This window comes from Aquarana catesbeiana, linkage group LG01 (assembly GCF_042186555.1).
Source record: "Aquarana catesbeiana isolate 2022-GZ linkage group LG01, ASM4218655v1, whole genome shotgun sequence".
Taxonomy (NCBI): domain Eukaryota; kingdom Metazoa; phylum Chordata; class Amphibia; order Anura; family Ranidae; genus Aquarana; species Aquarana catesbeiana.
In genome coordinates, this window is record NC_133324.1 from 272,771,557 (window position 1) to 272,793,995 (window position 22,439).

The 22,439-nt window shown below is 45.9% G+C and overlaps 1 protein-coding gene across 1 annotated transcript in view; it reads right to left on the bottom strand.

Moving 5' to 3' along the window:
• DGCR8 (DGCR8 microprocessor complex subunit) overlaps window positions 1-22,439 on the bottom strand; it is a 96,086-nt gene that overhangs the window by 16,329 nt on the left and 57,318 nt on the right. The window lies entirely within an intron of this gene.

Sequence of the window (22,439 nt, forward strand, 5' to 3'; positions counted from 1 at the left end):
ATTTTCAAAGATCTCCCCTCTTCTCAGTGGCAATTAAACAGCAGCCAATTCTGCGGCTGCTGCATTGCCACACACTCTGCACATACTCCACAATGTCTTGTCTTTACTTTCCGCTGAGCTGCCCCACAAGACATTTTACATCAGCTGGGGGGGATTAGACCTGCAGGACGACACTAGCATTAGTCATAATTGATAGGAGATTTCATGTTTCACACAAACTGAGCTGCTGCCAAAAGCAACCCGTGAATCGTTCCTAAAGTATCATGGACAGTACCTAAAGCATATGATTAGTAAACCAGGGAGAGAATCTCTTCTCAATCATGAAGTATATTGCAGAAGTTTGCATCCAAAGTCTAGTCCAGCTAGCTCTGCCCACCAACTGTACACTATGGTGTGGAGCTATTGAATAGCCAAGTGACTGTGGTTAACAAGGCACTAAAATGTATTTAGAATATTTTAACTGCGAGACAGGCTACCAGATATAATGCTATATAAAACGTAATATAAACCAAGAATTGCGGCAGTGGTTTTAATATCACTATAATGAATGTGTTCTAGCTACAAAAATCAATTACCAAAGTTAATGAAACACTAAGCATGCTGGAATATAAAATCTTTTTATTCTCTTCAATAGTTGCCGTTTCAAATCCTGAGTGCCAGCCATCAATGAAAACTCACTGCACTTAAAGTGTTACAGGGGGTGGGGGGGGTTTTGGGGGGGGGCTGGCTTGCGACACATGGAGTAGGATGTGGCGAGGACCCTCTCCGCCGAATCTCCTGGATTTTATCCTGATAACTCCCTTTCACTTCCGTACTCCACCATTATTTACCTGCTCTGTACACAGCACTGCTCTGGCTATCTTCTGGTGTCGCTCCTGGCTCTCGGCACCATGTCTAAAACGGGCTAAAGATCTCCTCACAGGGCCTGACCATACGGTCCAAGATGGCGTCCGCTCATCCCAGTCTGCTAAAGAGGCAGCCCAGAAGCTGTTTTCCAAGACACTGCCTAAGGATACCCCAGCTATACTGACTGTCATACATTCCGAGGCTCCTCCGGGCCCTGCTGCTAATAAAGACTGATCCTGCCTGGCTAGAGGACCCTGCGGAGATTCTAAGGATACAGCGAGTACTCCTGCTATCCTGGCCTCTGGTTGTGATCCCAGCGCTCACAGCACTCAAGACCCTGAGCCTACTCTCAGAGAAATCTTGCTGCCATTACCTTTTGCCGTACTAACCTGTCTAATCTCACTACTGAATTCAAAGGGGTGAAAATGGAAGTTGCTTTGATCAGACAGGATATGAAGAAGCTGAGAGATCGCACAGCAGCCTTGAAGGGCCGTGTGAGTACTATTGAAAATGATGTTGCTCCATTACAACATGAAATGCGACAGGTACAGGCCTTGGCCACGGGTCATGCTACACGCCTGGAGGACATGAAGAACAGGCTTAGAAGAAATAATGTGCGAGCAGTGGGCATACCGGAAAAAAAAAAAAAAAAAACGAAGGAAAGAATCCTGTAGCGTTCATCGAACGATGGCTTGTTGAAACTTTTGACCGAGAAGCGTCATCTCCCATGTTTGCAGTTGAGAGAGCTCATCGGGTTCCAGGGAAGCCTCCACGCCCTGGGCAACCACCCAGGCCATTTCTGTTCAAGCTACTGAACTTCAAAGGCCGAGATGTAATTCTCTACCAGGCTAGAAGCAGGGGTGAGGTGATGAAGGTGGATAAATGTCTAGATTTCTCTGCTGAACTACAACGCAAGCGGGCAAAATTTACAGGCGGTCAAGAAGCGATTTCAACATTTTGCCATTTCCTACGCGATGCTCTTCCCTGCAAGACTGTGGGTAACAGCAAACAACCGCACACACTTATTTGAAAACCCTGTTAAGGTATCGGATTGGTGGGATCGAGTGGAACATACCCTAGGAAGCCCATGAATACCTGAAATACAAGAGTTTGGCTTTTTCTCCCCCCCCCTTTTTTTTTTCTGCAGGTGGACAGATAGCTGTAAGCATTTGTGCTATTGCTCATACCTCTTTAAAAAGGTGGTAAGTTTTCACTTCATTATTGTATTTGTACTCACTTTTCCTCACATGGAACTGGCAAGTCCCATTCGGATCCACGGGATAAAGAGAAGTAGGGGCCCCTCTGCATACCTGTCCCGCGTGGACATGACGTTCAAGTTTGACCCCATCGGTTTTTGGGGACTATACCCGCTGGGAGTAATGATCTACACTGAATCTATGTGTGGCCTATCAAGGTGGGTACATGCCCTATCCTGGTAGTGACTGCCTCCCATTCAACTACCTGGACACTCTCTATCCATGGCATTGGGACCCCTGGTGATCTTCCCTTTCTCTGGAATTGTTGAACCTCTGACCACCCCTTCCACGACACAACTACACCTGTAATGTGATTGCCACAGGTTCTTATTGTTTTTTATAGCCACAATGTAGTATTGCCATGTACAGTGGGGACGGAAAGTATTCAGACCCCCTTAAATTTTTCACTCTGTTATATTGCAGCCATGTTAAAATCATTTCAGTTCATTTTTTTCTTCATTAATGTTGACATTTTTGCAGATTTATTAAAAAAGAAAAAAACTGAAATATTACATGATCCTAAGTATTCAGACCTTTTGCTGTGACACTCATATTTAACTCCGGTGCTGTCCATTTCTTCTGATCATCCTTGAGATGGTTCTACACCTTCATTTGAGTCCAGCTGTGTTTATGATTGGACTTGATTATGAAATGAGAATGAGGTCAAGGAACTGCCTGAAGAGCTCAGAGACAGAATTGTGGCAAGGCACAGATCTGGCCAAAGTTACAAAAAATGTTCTGCTGCACTTAAGGTTCCTAAGAGCACAGTGGCCTCCATAATCCTTAAATGGAAGACGTTTGGGATGACCCGAACTCTTCCTAGAGCTAGCCGTCTGGCCAAACTGAGCTATTGTGGGAGAAGAGCCTTGGTGAGAGCGGTAAAGAAGAACCCAAAGATCACTGTGGCTGAGCTCCAGAGATGCAGTCAGGAGAAAGTTGTAGAAAGTCAACCATCACTGCAGCCCTCCACCAGTCAGGGCTTTATGGCAGAGCGGCCCGACGGAAGTCTCTCCACAGTGCAAGACACATGAAAGCCTGCATGGAGTTTGCTAAAAAAAAAAAAAAAAAAAAAAAAAAAAAAAAAACACCTGAAGGACTTCAAGATAATGAGAAATAAGATTCTTTGGTCTGATGAGACCAAGATAGAACATTTTGGCCTTAATTCTAAGCAGTATGTGTGGAGAAGACCAGGCACTGCTCATCACCTGTCCAATACAGTCCCAACAGTGAAGCATGGTGGTGGCAGCATCATGCTGTGGGGGTGTTTTTCAGCTGCAGGGACAGGACGACTGGTTGCAATCGAGGGAAAGATGAATGCGGCCAAGTACAGGGATAGCCTGGACGAAAACCTTCTCCAGAGTGCTTAGGACCTCAGACTGGGCCGAAGGTTTACCTTCCAACAAGACAATGACCCTAAGCACACAGCTAAAATAACGAAGGAGTGGTTTCACAACAACTCCGTGACTGTTCTTGAATGGCCCAGCCACAGCCCTGACTTAAACTCAATTGAGCATCTCTGGAGAGACCTGAAAATGGCTGTCCACCAACGTTTACCATCCAACCTGACAGAACTGAAGAGGATCTGCAAGGAGGATCCCCAAATCTAGGTGTCAGACAATGTCAACAATTCTGTGTTTTTCTGTCAATATGGGGTGCTGTGTGTACATTAATGAGGAAAAAAATGAACTTAAATGATTGTAGCAAATGGCTGCAATATAACAAAGAGTGAAAAATTTAAGGGGGTCTGAATACTTTCTGTCCCCACTGTATATCATTACTGTCAAGCTATCATTATGGCAGATGAACGTAACCTTATCTCATGGAAGGTGAGGGGTCTGAGTGATGTGGTGAAATGTCAGGCACTTTTTTCCCTACCTAAATGATACCGCTCTGCAGTGGTGTGTCTGCAGGAAACACTTGCAATCCAATACCTTACCTACGCTAAAAAACTCCAGATATCAGGTGCAGTTTCACTCCACGCACACCGCGTATTCCAGGGGGGGGTTAGTATTCTAATTTCTAATGATGTTTCTTTTGACTTCATACATTCTTGTGTGGATGATCAAGGCGATATATATTTCTGTTACGCAAGTTGGCTGGTATGCTGTGCATTACGGCAAATGTCTATGATCCTCCCCGGACAGTCAAAATTGTTTGGTGCAATTTATGGTCCCATATCATATCCAAATATACCCATCTGGGCTCTGGGGGATTTCAAGAATTTACTAGATGAGAAGTTGGACAAGTTTTCACCTCACGGCATGTGCCCTGCAGGTACTGGTGGTTCTACCTCCTTTGCAAGATTGCTTCAGGGTTTGGGGGATGTGTGGAGGGACAGATATCCTGATAGGAGATGTTATTCATACTATTCTGCTACACATCGAGCATTATCACGTATTGACTGTTTGTGCAACCCACTGGCTACGCCTAAGGTAACTTTAATCAAATATGTCCCATGCAGCATTTCTGACCATTCTCTCTTGCGGACACAGATTTCTGTTTCAGGTGTCCCTGGAGGCTATGGAAAGTAAATCCTTTTTCGCGCCAATTATTCCCTGTTGATGACCCCCTGCCTAGAGCACTTGCCACCTTTATTAGATGCAATTAGGGTACTGTTGCTGCAGGCATAAGCTGGGACCCCCTTAAGGCGCACCTTCGATGTCTCCTTATAAAACAGAGATCTGCTATCAAAGCCTGGGAAAATTTGGTTTCAGCTGAGGCTAGGAAAAAGAGGAACAATATATTGTTCAACCTTCACCAGACTCTAACCGGAGTTGGTTGGTTGCCCAGACCCTTTATCAACAGGTTGTTTCTAATGCTGCTGAAAAATAAAGCACTTTTTTATGCAACGTTATTCTGAGGAAGGGGAAAATACAGGACATTTGCTGGCACTGATCTCTCTGGCACAATGGGCAAAATCTCACATACAGTGCCTTGCAAAAGTATTCACCCCCTTGGCATTTTTCGTGTTTTCTTGCCTCACAACCTGGAGTTAACATGGATTGTTTGAGGATTTGCATCATTTAATTTAAAGAACATGCCCACAACTTTGAAGATTTTTTTTTTTTTTTTTTTTTATTGTGACGCAAACAAAGACAAAATAACAGAAAAAGTCAATGTGCATAACTATTCACCCCCCTAAAAAGTCAATACTTTGTAGAGCCACCTTTTGCAGCTATCACAACTCCAAGTCGCTTTGGATAAGTCTCTATGAGCTTGCCACATCTTACCACTGGGATTTTTGCTCATTCCTCCTTGCACAACTGCTCAAGCTCCTTCAAGTTGGATGGTTTGCGCTTGTGAACAGCAATCTAAGTCTGACCACAGATTTTCTATTGGATTGGGGGTCTAGGCTTTGACTAGGCCAGTCCAACACATTTACATGTTTCCCCTTAAACCACTCAAGTGTTGCTTTAGCAGTGTGTTTAGGGTTATTGTACTGCTGGAAGGTGAACCTCCGTCCTAACCTCAAATCACACACAGAGTGGTACAGGTTTTGCTCAAAAATATGCCTGTATTTAGCACCATTCATCTTTCCCTCAACTCTGACCAGTTTCCCAGTTCCAACTGCTGAAAAACATCCCCACAGCATGATGCTGCCACCACCATGTTTCACTGTGGAATGCTGTTCTTTGGGTGATGTGATGTGTTGGGTTTGCGCCAGACATAGCATTTTCTCAAACTCAAAAACGTGCCATTTTGTTTTGTTGTTGAAAGGAATAGCTTTCTTCTGGCCACTCTGCCATAAAGCCCAACTATGAAGCATACGGCTTATTGTCGTCCCATGTACAGATACTCCAGTCTCTGCTGTGGAACTCTGCAGCTCCTCCAGGGTTACCTTAAGTCTCTGTGCTGGCTCTCTGATTAATGCCCTCTGTGCCTGGTCCGTGAGTTGTTTTTTTTTTTTTTTTTTTTTTTTTATGATAGATTTGATGGTGCTCTTAGGGATCAAAGATTTGGATATTTTTTTATAACCTAACCCTGACTTGTACTTCTCAACATTATCCCTCATGTGTTTGGAGAGTGCCTTGGTCTTCATAGCAGTGTTTGGTTAGTGGTGCCTCTTGCTTAGGCATTGCAGCCTCTGGGGCCTTTCAAAAAGGTGTGTATGTAATGACAGATCATGTGACACTTAGATTGCACACAGGTGGACATCATTTCACTAATCATGCGACCTCTGAAGGTAATTGGTAGCACCGGAGCTTTTTATGGACTTCATAAACAAAGGGGGTCAATACATACGCACATGCCAATTATCTGTTTATTTCTGAAAAAATGTCTTTTGTATATATTTTTCTAATTTTACTTCACCAACTAAGACTATTGTGTTGTGATCCATCACATATAATTCAGATTAAAAAAAAACATTGAACTAAAGGCTGTAATGTAACAAAATAGATAAAAAACCAAGGGGGGGTGAATACACTGTAGATGCCATTTAAAACTCTACTGGGGATGTTGTTCATGATTTGGACAAGGTAGCAGCAGTGTTTAGTGACTATTTAAGGGATGTGTATACCTCAAAAGGTTTCTCCCACCTGAGGCGTTCATGCATTTTTTTGGATCAATGCCCACTCCAAACTTCATCTACAACTGGCCGCAAAATCTTGAATGCACCAATTACACTGGAGGAACTTACTGTTGGCCAAAGAGGCCACTGCCTCAGCAAGTCCCCTGGTACAGATGGTCTCCCAGCTGAGATATACAAAAGATATAGTGAACCCCTCCTCCGGTTTCTTTTGGATACTCTATATCGCTGTGCGATCCGGAGGTCTCCCCCAGTCTATGAACAAAGCACTTATAGTGGTTATACCCAAACCTGGAAAAAAACGGTTACTACCTGAGGCACATAGGCCCATATCCTTTATCAACTCAGAATTTAATTAGTTGGCAAGCGTCCTGGCCACATGGTTGGCAGGAGTCAATTCAGATTTGGTGCACCTAGATCAGTAGGGCTTCATACCGGCTAGGTCTACTGCGCTAAATATACAACACTTGTTCCTGAATCTCCAGTTGCCAGTGGACAACCCCAGGAATAGAGCGGTGTTCTCCCTCGACCCTGCCAAGGCCTTTGACACCGTTGAGTGGAGATACCTCTGGGCATTTTTAGAACGTTCCGGGTTGGTAAATCCTTTCTTTCCTGGGTGCAACTCTTTTATTCGGCTCCTTAGGCCAGGATACAGATCAATGGGGTTTTGTCTGGGGCATTTCCTTTGCACAGAGGTACTAAACAGGGGTGTCCTCTTTCACCCCTGCTTTTTGCCCTGGCGTTGGAACCCCCGGCGGCTATGGTCAGGACATTTCTGGACATTATGGGGTTTCATCGTGGTGAGAGGGAGGATAATATCTCCCTCTACACCAATGACACTCTGATATACTTGGAGGACATGGTTGCATCATTGGAGGCTGTAATGCATCTCAGAAAGGTTTGGTCAGTACTCAGGATTTACCATTAATTGGCATAAATCCTCTCTTCCCATCTTCTTAGATCCCCTAGAATCTGCCCGCCCTGCTTCAGCAGCTCATGTGGAAGTTGTTCACTCCTTTAGATATCTGGGAATTGAGGTGACTGTAGATACTATATACCTCTAAATTTGAAACCCATCTTGCAAAAGTTTAAGCTTAAAGGGTTTGTGAACCCATTTATAAAAGTCTATGCCAGCCCCTCCATTAGAGGCTGGCATAGCACACTGTGTTAAGCATTTTTAAAAACGAGCTCTGTAAATACCGGATTTCCAGCTGTCTTCAGGCCGGTCACATGACTCTGGGCTGCTTTCCAGCTCCAGACAGAAGCTCTGTCTCAGCTGGAAAGCGTCCGCGAGTCATGTGACTGGCTGAAGTCAGCTGAAAAATGGGATTTTTATACTTACCGTAAAATCCCTTTCTCTGAAGTTTGACGGACACAGCACTCTAATCTTGACCTTAGGGTTATATCGCCACCTTTAGAAGAGGACTAGACAGAACATAGCAAAAAAAGCAAAAAACACAGTACCGCCCAGGGGGCGGTCCTACTGGCTATAACCCCTCACTCTGCACCCAGCAGCTCAGTTCGTCAAAAGCAGTACAAATATAAATAGGAGGGGTGGGTGCTGTGTCCGTCAATGAACTTCAGAGAAAGGGATTTTACGGTAAGTATAAAAAAAATCCCAAATTTTCTCTTTCGTTCATTGACGGACACAGCACTCTAATCTTGACCTTAGGGACGTCCCCAAGCAGTGCCAAAAATGAGGGGTGGGAATACAGAGAAAATAAACTCCACCCACAACAAAAAACTCCCCAGAGGAGCAGCAACCTCAGACGGCCGCCCTCAAAACCTTGCGGCCGAAGCATGCATCCGATGCGCCCACATCGACCTTGTAGAATTTGGAGAAAGTGTGAACTGACAACCAGGTAGCCGCCTTACACACCTGAGAAACGGACGCTTGATGCCAGAAGGCCCAGGAAGCACTAATTGCCCTGGTAGAATGCGCTGTGACGGGAAAAGGAGGCGTCCGTCCTCTTATGGCAGAAGCCTGAACAACAATCTGTCTGATCCACTGAGAAATGGTTGCTGCTGAGACCACCAGGCCCTTCTTTGGGCCAGCCACCGAGACAAACAGAGAATCCGACCTCTGGAAGGGAGCCGTAGCAGACAGACAGATACACCCTCAGAGCCCTGACCATATCCAGGGAACGTAATTTCCTTAGAAAGGGAAGGCCGAGGATATAAGGACGAAAGCACAATGTCCTCATTCAGATGAAAGGCAGAAACTACCTTTGGTAGAAAAGACTGCGGATGCAGCACTGCCTTACCGTTGTGGAGAATCAGATAGGGAGACTTGTATGACAAGGCTGCCAACTCAGAGACCCGCCTTACGGACGTAATAGCCACTAGAAAGACTACCTTTTGAGAGAGCGTTAGTAAAAGGAATCTCCCTAATGTTCTCGAACTGTGGTTTCTGAAGCACGGAGAGCACCAGATTAAGATCCCATGGGGGCAGCAGCGGGTGTACCGGAGGAACCACATGCTGAACCCCCTGAACAAACGTACTCACCAATGAGTGCGTCACCAGAGGCCGCTAAAAAAAAAAAATAAAAAATATAATACAGCCAAAGCTGATATCTGCCCCTTTACTTCCGCTTTATTTAGCTGCAAAGGTAAAGCATAATGGGCCCATAGCCCATTATGTGTCACTTACCTCACACCGAAGCCCGCGCTGTCACCGTTGTCCCGACGATCAGGGAGCTTCCATCTTCGCCACTCTTCCTTCTGGGGCCGCGAACTCCGGCTCTGTGACTGGCCGGAGTCGCATGCGTGCGGGAGCCGCCAGTCACAGCATGACCCCTATTAGAAACGGCACGTTGTGCCCTTTCTAAAGGGCGCAAGCACTGATGTCATCATAGTCATCGGCGCTCGACTTTTTAGTAAATATCTTCTAAACCGTGGAGGTTTAGGAGATATTTCAAGCACCTACAGGTAAGCCTTAATATAGGCTTACCTGTAGGTAAAAGTGGTTGTACAGTGTGTACAACCACTTTAATGGTGCTTAACGCAAGCTTCTGGTCCACCCCCCGCTGCAGAAACAGCAAGATCTTCGAGTATGAACGCGGATGCCACCCCATCTCCTCACACAGGGAGATGTAGGCCATCCAGGTGCTATGATAAATCTTCCTGGAAGAAGACTTCCATGCCCTCAGCATTGTGGAAATCACCAAAGCAGACAGCCCTCAGTCCCTCAGCACCTGGCTTTCAACAGCCATGCCGTTAAAGCCAGTGACGGTAAAGCAGGGTGAAGTATCGGACCTTGAGACAGAATGTCCTCCTGCACCCGCCAAGGAACTATGTTGGCGTACCAAGGACGTCAAGGCCAGTCTGGGGCAATCAGAATTACCAGAATACCCTTGGCCTCCACTCTGCGCAGTAGACGAGGAAGGAGCCTGAGAGGCGGAAAGGCATAAATGAGCCGTTACTGCCTCCATGGGGCGTCCGCCCAGGGATCTCTTGACCTAGCCACAAACCTCTGTACCTTCTGATTGAGCCGAGAGGCCAGGAGATCTACATCCGGCATGCCCCACCATAGGCAAATGAGCCGACCACTTCTGGATGCAGTGACCATTCCCTCTGGTCCAGCAACTGCCGACTTAGGTAGTCTGCCTGCCAGTTTTCTATGCCCAGAATGTACACAGCTGACGGGACCGGCACGCGCCGCTCAGCCTACTGCAGGATGTGAGAGACCTCTAGCGCTGTTGCTGAGCTCCTTGTTCCTCCCATGATGATTGACATACGCCACCGCCGTGGCGTTGTCCGACTGGATCCTGACTGGACGACCCTGCAGCCTCTGTGACCACATGGAGAGGCATCGCCCAATCGCCGTAGTTCCACAACATTGATCGACAGGCGGGATTCCTCCTGCGTCCATCGACCCTGAGTCGACTGGGCTCCCAGAATCCCCCCCCAGCCCAACAGGCTGGCGTCCATCGTGATCACTGTCCAATAAAGAGGAAGTAACGATTTCCCAAAGGGCTGGGGACCCTCAACCACCAGAGAAGTGATGGCCTGGCTAGACAACTCACCCGGATTTGGCAATTCAGGGATGTCGGAGATTTGTCCCATCTGGACAGAATCTCCTTCTGCAAGACCCAAGCGTGGAATTGAGCATACGGTACCGCCTCGAAAGTGGCTACCATAAGGCCCAGAATTTGCAAGCAAAAACACAGCGACGACCACCTGCGGGACATCAGTAACCGCACTGCGGAGTGGAGTCTGCAGCTTGCTTAAAGGAAGAAAGACTCTCGCCTTTGAGGAGTCCAGAATCAACCCCAAGTACTCCAGGCGCTGGGTCGGTAACAACACCGACTTCTGGAGATTCAACACCCAGCCAAACTCCTGAAGAGTCTGCATGGTGATCACCAGATCCTGCCTCAGCTCTGAGACAGAAGCTGCTCTCAGAAGATCGTAATCCCTCGTTGTCTCAGCAACACCAGAATCGGAGCCAACACCTTAGTGAAGACCCTTGGCGCCGTTGCTAAGCCAAAAGGAAGAGCCACAAATTGACAGTGCGCGTCTCCGACTGCAAATCGCAGGAACCTCTGGTGCGCGACGCATATGGGAACATGCAAGTATGCGTCCTTAATGTCCAAGGACGCCAGGAAATCCCCTTGATGCAGTGCAGCGACCACGGAATGAATTGACTCCATCCTGAACCTCCGAACCTTCACGAAGCAATTGAGGGCCTTGAGACCCAATACCGGACGGACGCCTTCCTTCTTCGGGACTACAGATTGGGGTAGAATCCCTGAAACCTTTCCAACATCGGTACAGGCACTACCACCCCACGGAGTAGCAAGTCCTGTACTGCCCCCGACAGGGCCGCCCGACGAGAAGGAAGGAGATGAAGGTTGGAGGGAAAAAAAAAAAAAAAAAAAAAAAAAATCTGCCTGGTGGACAAGAAAGAAACTATCTTGTAGCCTGACAACACCAGCTCACAGACCCACTGGTTGGAAAGAAGTGAATTCCACCGGTCTGCAAACCCCCGAAGGTGACCCCCCACCCGATCGTCGGGCGGGGGCAGGCCTTCATGCGAAAGCTGATTTGTTCACAGGCTTGCGATACCAGGGAGGCTTCTGTCTCTCAGCGGACAGGGAGGGGGGCAGGACGCGTTTTATTAACCCACCTTGCGCCCACATGCCACTTCCACCCTGAAAACAAACGTTTCCAGGACCACTGACAAAGCGTCCAAGGGCACCGCAGGTGCAGGGGAACCGGTTGCTATCACAGGGGTGTCTGGGGAAGAAGCCCCAGCATCGGACGCCATGCCTGACGCACTCTCGCCTGTTACGACCCAGGACCTAAGGCAAGAGACAAGTGCCTACCCTCCTAGCTGCCACAGACTGAGGGGCCTCCCGAAGGACTCACAACCCTGACCAAGGCGTTGCGCTGTGCTGCTGTCCGCTTTCCCCTCTGGCAGTGTCCAACCCACGAGATGTCCTGTGTCATTTTCACACTGTTCCTGGCTTAAACAGCCACCCAGCGCTACAGAACTACAGAAACTGTCCCTATGCTACAAGAAAATGTCCGCCGGCCACCTCAGACCGCCAGGAAAATGGCCGCCGCGCTCCAAGAAAATGACCACGGCTACAGGAAAATGGCTGCAGTTCCCGCGGCGACCATTCCCCCTGCATAGCGGCAACGAATGGTAAACACGAGGCGACCAAAACGAAGTGAACCAACGAGGCGCCCAAACGAAGTGAACAAACGAGGCGCCCAAACGAAGTGAACAAACGAGGCGCCCAAACGAAGTGAACAAACGAGGGGAACAAACGAGGGGAACAAACGAGGGGAACAAACGAGGGGAACAAACGAGGGGAACAAACGAGGGGAACAAACGAGGGGAACAAACGAGGGGAACAAACGAGGGGAACAAACGAGGCTCACGACAGCACAACCCCCTGCCAGGACCCAGAGATCCCCAGAGGACCCCTGGGCCAGGTAAGTGACAAACACCCCCTACGCCCAGCCACGCAGCGCCCCTAGTACAGGGAAGAGGGAAAAGGCAGGGGGGAGGAAAGGGAGAGAAAGGACCGCCCTAATTGACCCCCCCCAGGGAGTGCCCAGCTGCTTCAGCCTGCCTAAACAAGCGGAGCCATACTTACCCCTCCTGCAGGGACCGCTGGACGCACTCCACAGACAGACCCATCTCCTGAGCAGTACAGAGTGGCTGTCGGCCACAGCACACTGACTCAGACAGCAATAGCCCGGTCATATGAGTGTCTCGGAGCATATAGCTCACCGGCCGCCCCTGACCAGAATGGGGCCTGTCGTGGCCGACCCAGCGCGGAGCTAAAAGGTCTGCACGCGCTCGATGGCCAGGCTGGGGAGACTACCAGGATCTATATTATCCAGCCTGTCACCCAGCCCGGCTGTTGATTGTAGATCACAGGAAGCAAACACAAAAAAATCTTCAAAGAACCACTGGTCCCCATAGGGAGCCAGGTCGTTCTCCTAGACTAGGCAGAAAAAAACTGAGCCGCTGGGTGCAGAGTGAGGGGTTATAGCCAGTAGGACCGCCCCCTGGGTATGCTTTGCTTTTTTTGCTATGTTCTGCCTAGTCCTCTCCTAAAGGTGGCGATATAACCCTAAGGTCAAGATTAGAGTGCTGTGTCCGTCAATGAACGAAAGAGAAATGGGTATTTACAGCGCTTGTTTTTAAAAATGCTTAACACAGTGTGGTATGCCAGCCTTTAATAGAGGGGCTGGCAGTGACAATTATAGGATTATTTTTTTTCACAATAGCGGTGGGGCTGAGCGGAGACAGAGAGGGGGATGACAGGCAGAAAGGAGGGGGGTGAGGGGAGAGAGAGAGGAGAGCAGAGCACTATCTGTTACCGGCAGAGTTAATCTCATCAAAATGGTGTGGGCACCACAGTTGCTGTATGTTTTTCACAATGTACCTGTTTGGATACCTAGCTACTGGTTTGCTCGGATTCCCAACATAGAACATTATTATGGAAGAACGGAGTGGCCCGTATCAAACTGACTACATTGCAATACCCTAAGGATCAGGGAGGAATGGCTGTTGCGCACTCCTTTACTTACTTTTTGGCTGCGCAGCTGCAGCACCTTACAGGATGGGATTTATCAGTGGTAGAAGACCCTTCCAGGACCTTGCTGATTCACTCTCTGATGGAGTACTCTGCAATGTCCCAAGTGGAGATGGGACTTCCGGAGGTTCCACCGGAATGCCCGACTGTCCATTTACTCTGGAAGGAGTTGAAGAGATGTTTGGGAACTGAGGGTTTCCTGGACTGTACACTCATTTCGAGCAATATATCCTACCCTGAATTAGAGAAATAATATAGATCATTCTGTTTAGAAAGCGGCCGGAGTTAAATACATGTCCCAGTTGTTTGATGGTGAAATCCTTCAGCCAGCTGAGAGCAGAATTCCCCCAAAACAAAATCGCTACTATATGTACTTGCAGCTAAGGAATGCCATGAGAATGCAGGGTAGACAGTCCGTCATGTGACTAGGTAACTCAGATTTCCTCCCCTCTATATTTAATAATCCAGAGAAAAAGGGCACCATTTCTCGTATCGATACCTGCCTGCTTGCCCATATCCAAGCTCCAGATCTGCTGCCTTGTAGGGAGAAGTGGGAATTAGATGTTGGTCCCATCGATGGGGACAGATGGGAACAGATCTTGGCTGCTGGTCCACTTGTATCGGTCTCTGTGGCACAGAAGCTGTCACACCTCCACCACAGGGTATACAGAACTCCCCTACAGTTATATAAATGGGGAAGGAGAGACCCCCTCTTGAGCCCGAAATGTCAATTGCAGTTACCGGTAGACCCAGTTACTTGTCTGATAGGGGGCCTGGAGGAGGAACTATACCCCCCCCCCCCTTCTACATATATAGCTTTAACTAGACTGTTCTACCTAGCTAGAAAATTGATCGCACTGTATTGGCTTTCCCCCCTTGCCCCCAAATCCACTCAATGGATACAAGAGGTAAATACAATACTTGTTAGAGAGAAGATTGCATACCAGCACAGAAATGTGTCGGAAAAATTTACCAGAATCTGGCATGAATGGTTGGAGAACCCAGGAGTGTCTTCTCGTCAACTTGTTCTTACCAGACTGCTTCAGGTCTAGGTTAGAAATGGGCATGCTCTGGTCACAGTTTGAATGGCCTGCGTATGATCGGGGATTTCGAACTAGTATGCAACAGATACTGTATGGAGATTCCTCTTGTTTGTGCAGGATGAATTTCTCTTCTCCTCTATCAAATAATAAATATCCCCCAAGGTGTGTGCTATTTTATGTATGTTCTTTAGCACCAAGTTAGGCAATGTGTTTGATACTACACTTATTGTGCAGGCTGCATACTTTAATTTTTAACTTTGCACAGTATCTTTATTATGTAATTTTTATGCTCTTTATTCTAGAGTCTATTTTCTTTGATTGTCTGTACCTTTCCAAATTTTCTGCACAATAAATTTATTTTTATATCAGAAAAATAAGTGTTACTAAACCCAGGACCCTGCATTCACTTGATATCTGGTCTCCCACATAACACAGAAATGCAATTATTTTAGTAAATATAAACTGCTAAACACCTTTCCTCATCAGCAGTATCTAGCAGTCTTGTAACTTCCATCAGTGTCCAGCCAAGCACTGGTTAAAGCTTATAGGAGGAGTTTTCTGACTGCCCTATGAGACTGCAAGAGCCCTGACCCTCTGTCTGGACAGGGCTGATTGGCCCCGTGCTGATCGCATGCACCTTCCAAAGAAAAAAGAAAACCTCTCTAGAAATACACACCAAACTGAGCATGTGCAGCCTGACTAAATAGACAGTGGAAGGAGGGGAGTATCAGAGAAGACAGCATCAAACAGCCTTTTTACACAATGCAGAGGATTAACCCTTAGGTTCCACAAAGAGTATGACAAGCATGCTTTACTGCATATACAGACTGATTTTACTGTTGTGGGTTTAGTAACACTTTAAGGAGGCAGCAATTCGTACTATCAAAAGCAATTAAAGCTCAACTCCAGGGGCTCCACTATGACTTTAGTTTGTTTGGGCCAAGCTGGTATTTCCTTTAGTAACAGATGCACGCGCTGGAAACACTGATCGATCTGTAGCATCAGCTACATACAGTATTATAGGGTTGTGCTTTGGCAGCAGGAAAAAAACTTCCCCTCCCATGCCCAGAACAAAATTGAGTCAGGCGGAGCACTGCTCAGCCATTTACAAGTAGCCCTGTATTTTAGCAATACAAAGGTTCCTCTGATTGGCAAAGAGGTAAAGATTGTGACATCCTCTCTCCTCTCCACCCCAGCCAATAGGGGAAGCCCTGTATTAAATTTATAAAATTCAAGGTTTCCTATGAGAATGGTTTAGCAGCACTCAGCTGGACTCAATTTCGTTCCAGGAATGGGAAATCCCTGTCCGACTGCCAGAAAACTATACTGTATTAACTGAAGCTACATACAGTTTATCCACCGCTACTAGCAGGTGTATCTGTTAGCAAAGGAAACTGTTCATTTGAGCTAACTTGGCCCAAAAGGAACCATTTAAAGCCATAGTAAACCTAGGAGTTAAAGCTTTGGCTGAAAACTCATAACCTCATAAACCCAAGACCGCTAAGGACATCAGGCTGTGAAATTTTGCGGGAAATAATCTAACAATAGTCAATTTCCCATGATGCTGTAAAACGGTAATAACATAAAGAGCATAAAATGTATAACTGCATAAAATGCTAAGATGACTAGTACAAGCAGTTGTTTAACAAAAATGCAACAAACACACAATAACAGAGGACTTTACATGTATGAGCTAACAATCTAGAGCAGTGGTCTCAAACTGGCAGCCCTCCAGCTGTTGCGAAACTACAAGTCCCATATGGCATTACAAGGCTGACAGTTACTAGCATGACTCCCACAGGCAGAGGCATGATGGGACTTGTAATTTCGCAACAGCTGGAGGGCCGCCAGTTTGAGGTTCGTCCAGGCCACAGTAAACGGCTGTAACATTGAACTAAGGAGAAAAAAAACGCTCCCTAATCTCCCTCTGACTGAAGGACCCCGGAAGCAACGAAAAGTAAGTCACTTCTGAGTTTAGACTTGTCATTTCCCAGATACTACAGCTGGTGTAGTAGCGAATAAAGTACGATCTGTGCTTGAATAGCTGCAGTGGGGCAAGGGAGACATTAGGGGTGTAATAAAAATAAAACCTGTAAAAGAACCCCCAAAAGCAAACACACAGCATAGGGCATGCATGTGTATGTAAAAATAAAATTTGCAATACATGTAAAGTATTGTCACAACATTGGAGAGAGAGCAATAATTCTAGGGCCATAAATCATGGTCAACTCTAAACTGATAACTTTAAGTGTCGCCTATGGAGAATTTTGGGAACCATAGTTTCACAGCTGCACACAATTTTAAGGCTTGACATGTTTGGTATCCATTTACACAATGCAACTCCATATTTATATATATATATATATATATATATATATATATATATATATATATATATATATATATATTTTGCAACCCTATAATTTTATATATTTTACCAAAAATTTGAGATCGATTTTTCCTGAAAAATATGCATTTGATAACAGCTGTTGCATTTTTTTGTTGTACAATATTTGCGCAGCTATTTTATTCTCCAGGGCCCTGGTGCCCAAACTGTCACCCCTTAACACATTTTCCACGGCCCGCAGGGACCATGCATATACTGTTAATCTGAGTTTTCCTATTGTAATAGAAGTCATTTCTTCAGCCTCCTCCATACCTCCAAATTCCATTTTTTTTTTTTGGCCACTGCGATTAGCCTGCATACATTCAGTGGGACCATAGAGAACCAACATAGTCACCCTCCAATAGAAACGCAGCCACTCTTGCTCGCTCCTGAGATGGACTAGGTACTATGAAATTCGTAGTGTGCATAGAGGAATGCACATGACTGCAGCTAATGCATACATTAGGTCCAACTTATGTGTGTGATTATATGTCAGTATTACATTGTATATCCCTGTATGTTGCAGTCGTTCAGGTGCAGCAGAGGTTCAGGGGCTCACAGGAGGACATTACTGTGTGCTACTGCCTCCTTACAAAAATCAATTTTATGAAAAATAGAGAATAGAGGGTAATCAATTAGTGGATATGTATAGATTGTATTTGGCGTGCCACTTTAAAAGGATAAGTTCGCTTTTTAATAAAAAATAAATGCACAGCAGATCGCTGGTGCCATGCAGGTCTCTCGGTGTAACTGGGCCTGTACATCCCATATGGGCAAACAGATACACTGACAGGAAGAATCTATGGCCGAAACGTTAGAGGGGTTTTTAAACTAACTTTTCGGCCAAAGTTCATTTATTCTTCCAGATATACCAGTATATCTGTTTGCCCATATGGGATGTACAGGCCCAGTTACACCAACAAGTCTGCAGGAGACCTGCATGGCACCCGCGATCCGCTGTGCATTTATTTTTTCATTCTAGGGTATTCCCTTTATCGCAGGGATGGAGAGGATAAAAAAAAGGGGGAGGGGTATGCCTATATGTCAAGAATAATGTACAAGTGAATGTGAGAGATGACATCAATAAGGGAGCTAGGTAGGAGGTGGAATCCTTATGGGTAGAGCTCCAAAGGGATGAAGCTAAGGGCAAAATAATACTGGAAGTATGCTATAGGCCCCCTAACCTGAAGGAGGAGGGAGAGACGGACCTCCTATCAAAATTTGGATTAGCAGCAAGGATGGGAAGTGTTATCATAATGAGATATTTACATTATCCAGACATAGACTGGGCGGAGGGAACCACACATTCGTCTAAGGCTCGCCAGTTCCTAAATGTTTTGCAGGACAATTTCATGGGTCAGATGGTAGACGCACCAACTAGAAAAAAGGCGTTACTAGATCTACTGATTACCAATACAGACCTGATTACGGATGTGGAAATTTAGGAAACAGTGATCACAGGTCAATTGGCTTCAGTATAAATCACACAAATAGGAAACACAAGGGGAACACAGACACTGAATTTCAAAAGAGCCAACTTCCCTAAACTACGAACCTTGCTAGAAGATATAAATTGAGATAAAATCTTAGAAACAAAGAACACGGAGGAGAGATGGGTTTGCTTTAAGAGCATATTAAATAAGGGCATTAGCCAGTGCATCCCATTGGGAAATACATTTAAAAGAGCGAACAAAAGTCCTGGATGGCTTAACTCTAATGTAAAAATGCATATAAAAGCAAAAGGAGAACGCCATCAAAAAATACAAGGCTGAGGGATCATCATCAGCATTCAGACTTTACAAAGAATGCAACAAGATATGTAAGGTGCGTAGGCTAAGATAGAGCAGGAAGGACACATAGCGGAGGAGGCGCAAAAAAAATCCCCAAAAATTCTTTAAGTACATAAACAGCAAAAAAGGGAGGACAGACCATATTGGCCCAATAAAGAATGAGGAAGGACATCTGGTTACAAAGGATGGGGAGAAAACAAAAAGGTATTGAAGTTACTCTTCTCCTCAGTCTTCACGAGGGAATCGGGGGCTTCAGTAACCAAAACTGCAGGGTTTGTCCTCATGACACATCATAGGAACCACCCTCATGGCTAACAGAGGACAGAATTAGAAATAGACTTGGGAAAATTAACATTAATAAATCACTGGGACCAGATGGCTTGCACCCGAGGGTACATAGGGAACTCAGTCAAGTAATTACCAGACCATTGTTCCTAATTTTTACTGACAGTCTACTGACTGGAATGGTACCAGCCGATTGGGGAAAATCCAACGTAGCACCAATATTTAAAAAAAGGACCAAAACACATCCCTGGGAATTACAGACCAGTTAGCCTAACATCAATAGTATGCAAACTCTTGGAGGGGATGATAAGGGACTATATATAAGATTTTAGTAATGAAAACAGTATGATTAACAGTAATCAGCATGGATTCATGAAGAATCGTTTTTGCCAAACCAATCTAACCTTCTATGAGGTGAGCTGCCATCTAGATAAAGGAAGGCCCGCAGACATGGTGTATCTAGATTTTGAAAAAGCATTTGACACAGTTCCCCATAAACATTTACTGTACAAAGTAAGGTCTGTTGGCATGGACCATAGGGCGAGTACATGGATTGAAAACTGGCTACAAGGGCGAGTTCAGAGGATGATGATAAATGGGGAATACGCGGAATGGTCATGAGTGGGAAGTGGGGTCCCCCAGGGTTATTTGCTGGGACCAATTCTGTTTAATTTGTTCATAAACGACCTGGAGGATGGGGTAAACAGCTCAAACTCTGTATTTGCGGACAACACCAAGCTAAGCAGGGCAATAACTTATCCGCAGGATGTGGAAACCTTGCAAGAAGATCTGAACAAAATTAATGGGGTGGGCAACTACATGGCAAATGAGGTTTAGCTACTCACTAGGGGGCGAACCTCTGGGGGACTCTAGGAAAAGGACCTGGGGGTCCTAGTAGATGATAGGCTCAGCAATGGCATGCAATGCCAAGCTGCTAACAAAGCAAACAATATTGTTATGCATCAAAAAGGGGATTAACTCCAGGGATAAAGCGATAATTCTCCCGCTCTACAAGACTATGGTCCGGCCTCACCTGAAGTACAGTGGGGGCAGAATGTATTCAGACCCCTTAAATTTTTCACTCTGCTATATTGCAGCCTTTTGCTAAAATCATTTAAGTTCATTTTTTTTCCTCATTAATGTACACACAGCACCCCATATTGCCAGAAAAACACAGAATTGTTGACATTTTTTCAGATTTATTAAAAAAGAAAAACTGAGTTTTCAGACCCTTTGCTGTGACACTCATATTTAACTCAGATGCCGTCCATTTCTTCTGATCATCCTTGAGATGGTGCTACACCTTCAGTTGAGTCCAGCTGTGTTTGATTATACTCATTGGACTTGATTAGGAAAGCCACACACCCGTCTATATAACAGGTCACAGTGCACGTCAGAGCAAATGAGAACTATGAGGTCAAAAGAACTGCCTAAAGAGCTCAGAGACAGAATTGTGGCAAGGCACAGATCTGGCCAAGGTTACAAAAAATTTCTGCTGCACTTAAGGTTCCTAAGAGCACAGTGGCCTCCATAATCCTTAAAATGGAAGACCAGAACCCTTCCTAGAGCTGGCAGTCTGTCTAAACTGAGCTATCGGGGGGGAGAAGAGCCTTGGTGAGAGAGGTAAAGAAGAACCCAAAGATCACTGTGGCTGAGCTCCAGAGATGCAGTCAGGAGATAGGAGAAAGTTGTAGAAAGTCAACCATTACTGCAGCCCTCCACCAGTCGGGGCTTTATGGCAGAGTGGCCCAACGGAAGCCTAAAAAACACCTGAAGGACTCCAAGACGGTGAGAAATAAGATTCTCCAGACCAAGATAGAACATTTTGGCCTTAATTCTAAGCAGTATGTGTGGAGAAAACCAGGCACTGCTCATCACCTGTCCAATACAGTCCCAACAGTGAAGCATGGTGGTGGCAGCATCATGCTGTGGGGGTGTTTTTCAGCTGCAGGGACAGGACGACTGGTTGCAATCGAGGGAAAGATGAATGCGGCCAAGTACAAGGATATCCTGGACGAAAAACTTCTCCAGAGTGCTCAGGACCTCAGACTGGGCCGAAGGTTTACCTTCTAACAAGACAATGACCCTAAGCACAGAGCTAAAATAATGGAGAGGCTTCACAACAACTCCGTGACTGTTCTTGAATGGCCCAGCCAGAGCCCTGGCTTAAACCCAATTGTCTCTGGAGAGACCTAAAAATGGCTGTCCACCAACATTTACCATCCAACCTGACAGAACTGGAGAGGATCTGCAAGCAGGAATGGCAGAGGATCCCCAAATCCAGGTCTGAAAAACTTGTTGCACCTTTCCCAAAAAGACTCATGGCTGTATTAGATCAAAAGGGTGCTTCTACTAAATACTTACCATGTGATATTTCAGTTTTTCTTTTTTATTAAATCTGCAAAAATGTCAACAATTCTGTGTTTTTCTGTCAATATGGGGTGCTGTGTGTACATTAAAGCGGTAGTAAACTCAGATAATGTTACCCCAAATCATCAATATGCAATTTCATGTTGCGGTTTAATAGCTATGCTCCACATACATTATGCAAATAGAACGTTCTTACTTGAAAAAATTTACTTTTTATGATCGCCTCTGCTTGTACTCAGGCGCTGCCATTATAACTCCTGTTTTCCATGTCTCAGTTGTATTTTATTTCTGCCCTCACTCTTCTTCTGTGTCCATAATCCCGCACGTGCGCATTCGTTCCTGAAGCCAAGCCTCGTTTTCGTGTCATAACGACAGGCTCTGTCCTCAGCTCTGCGCTCCAACCCGTGACGTCTCGAGTCACATGCGGTTAGGATCAGCTTCTCAGCGCGGGAGTGTCGCGGGATCTCGGGGCTGACGTCAGCCAAAGGTTATGGACGCAGCCCCGGCATGTACACAATTTTCCGGCAATAAGAAGAGCCTGCCGGAAAAATGGGACTGACTGTGCATGTGCCGATTATGTCATTGATTAGAAAAGGACAGATTACACAGAAAGGGATAAGGTAGGAAGTGTTTTACACAGAGCAACTCGTTCATGAGGTAGGAAAGCTTGATATGGTGGAAATAGCACAGGATGGGTTTACTACCGCTTTAATGAGGAAAAAGAAAATGAACCTAAATGATTTTAGCAAATGGCTGCAATATAACAGAGAGAAAAATTTAAGGGGGTCTGAATACTTTGTCCCCACTGTATTCTGTCCAGTTCTGGGCACCAGTATTCAGGTAGGATGTACTGGAAATGGAGTGAGTACAAAGAAGGGCAACA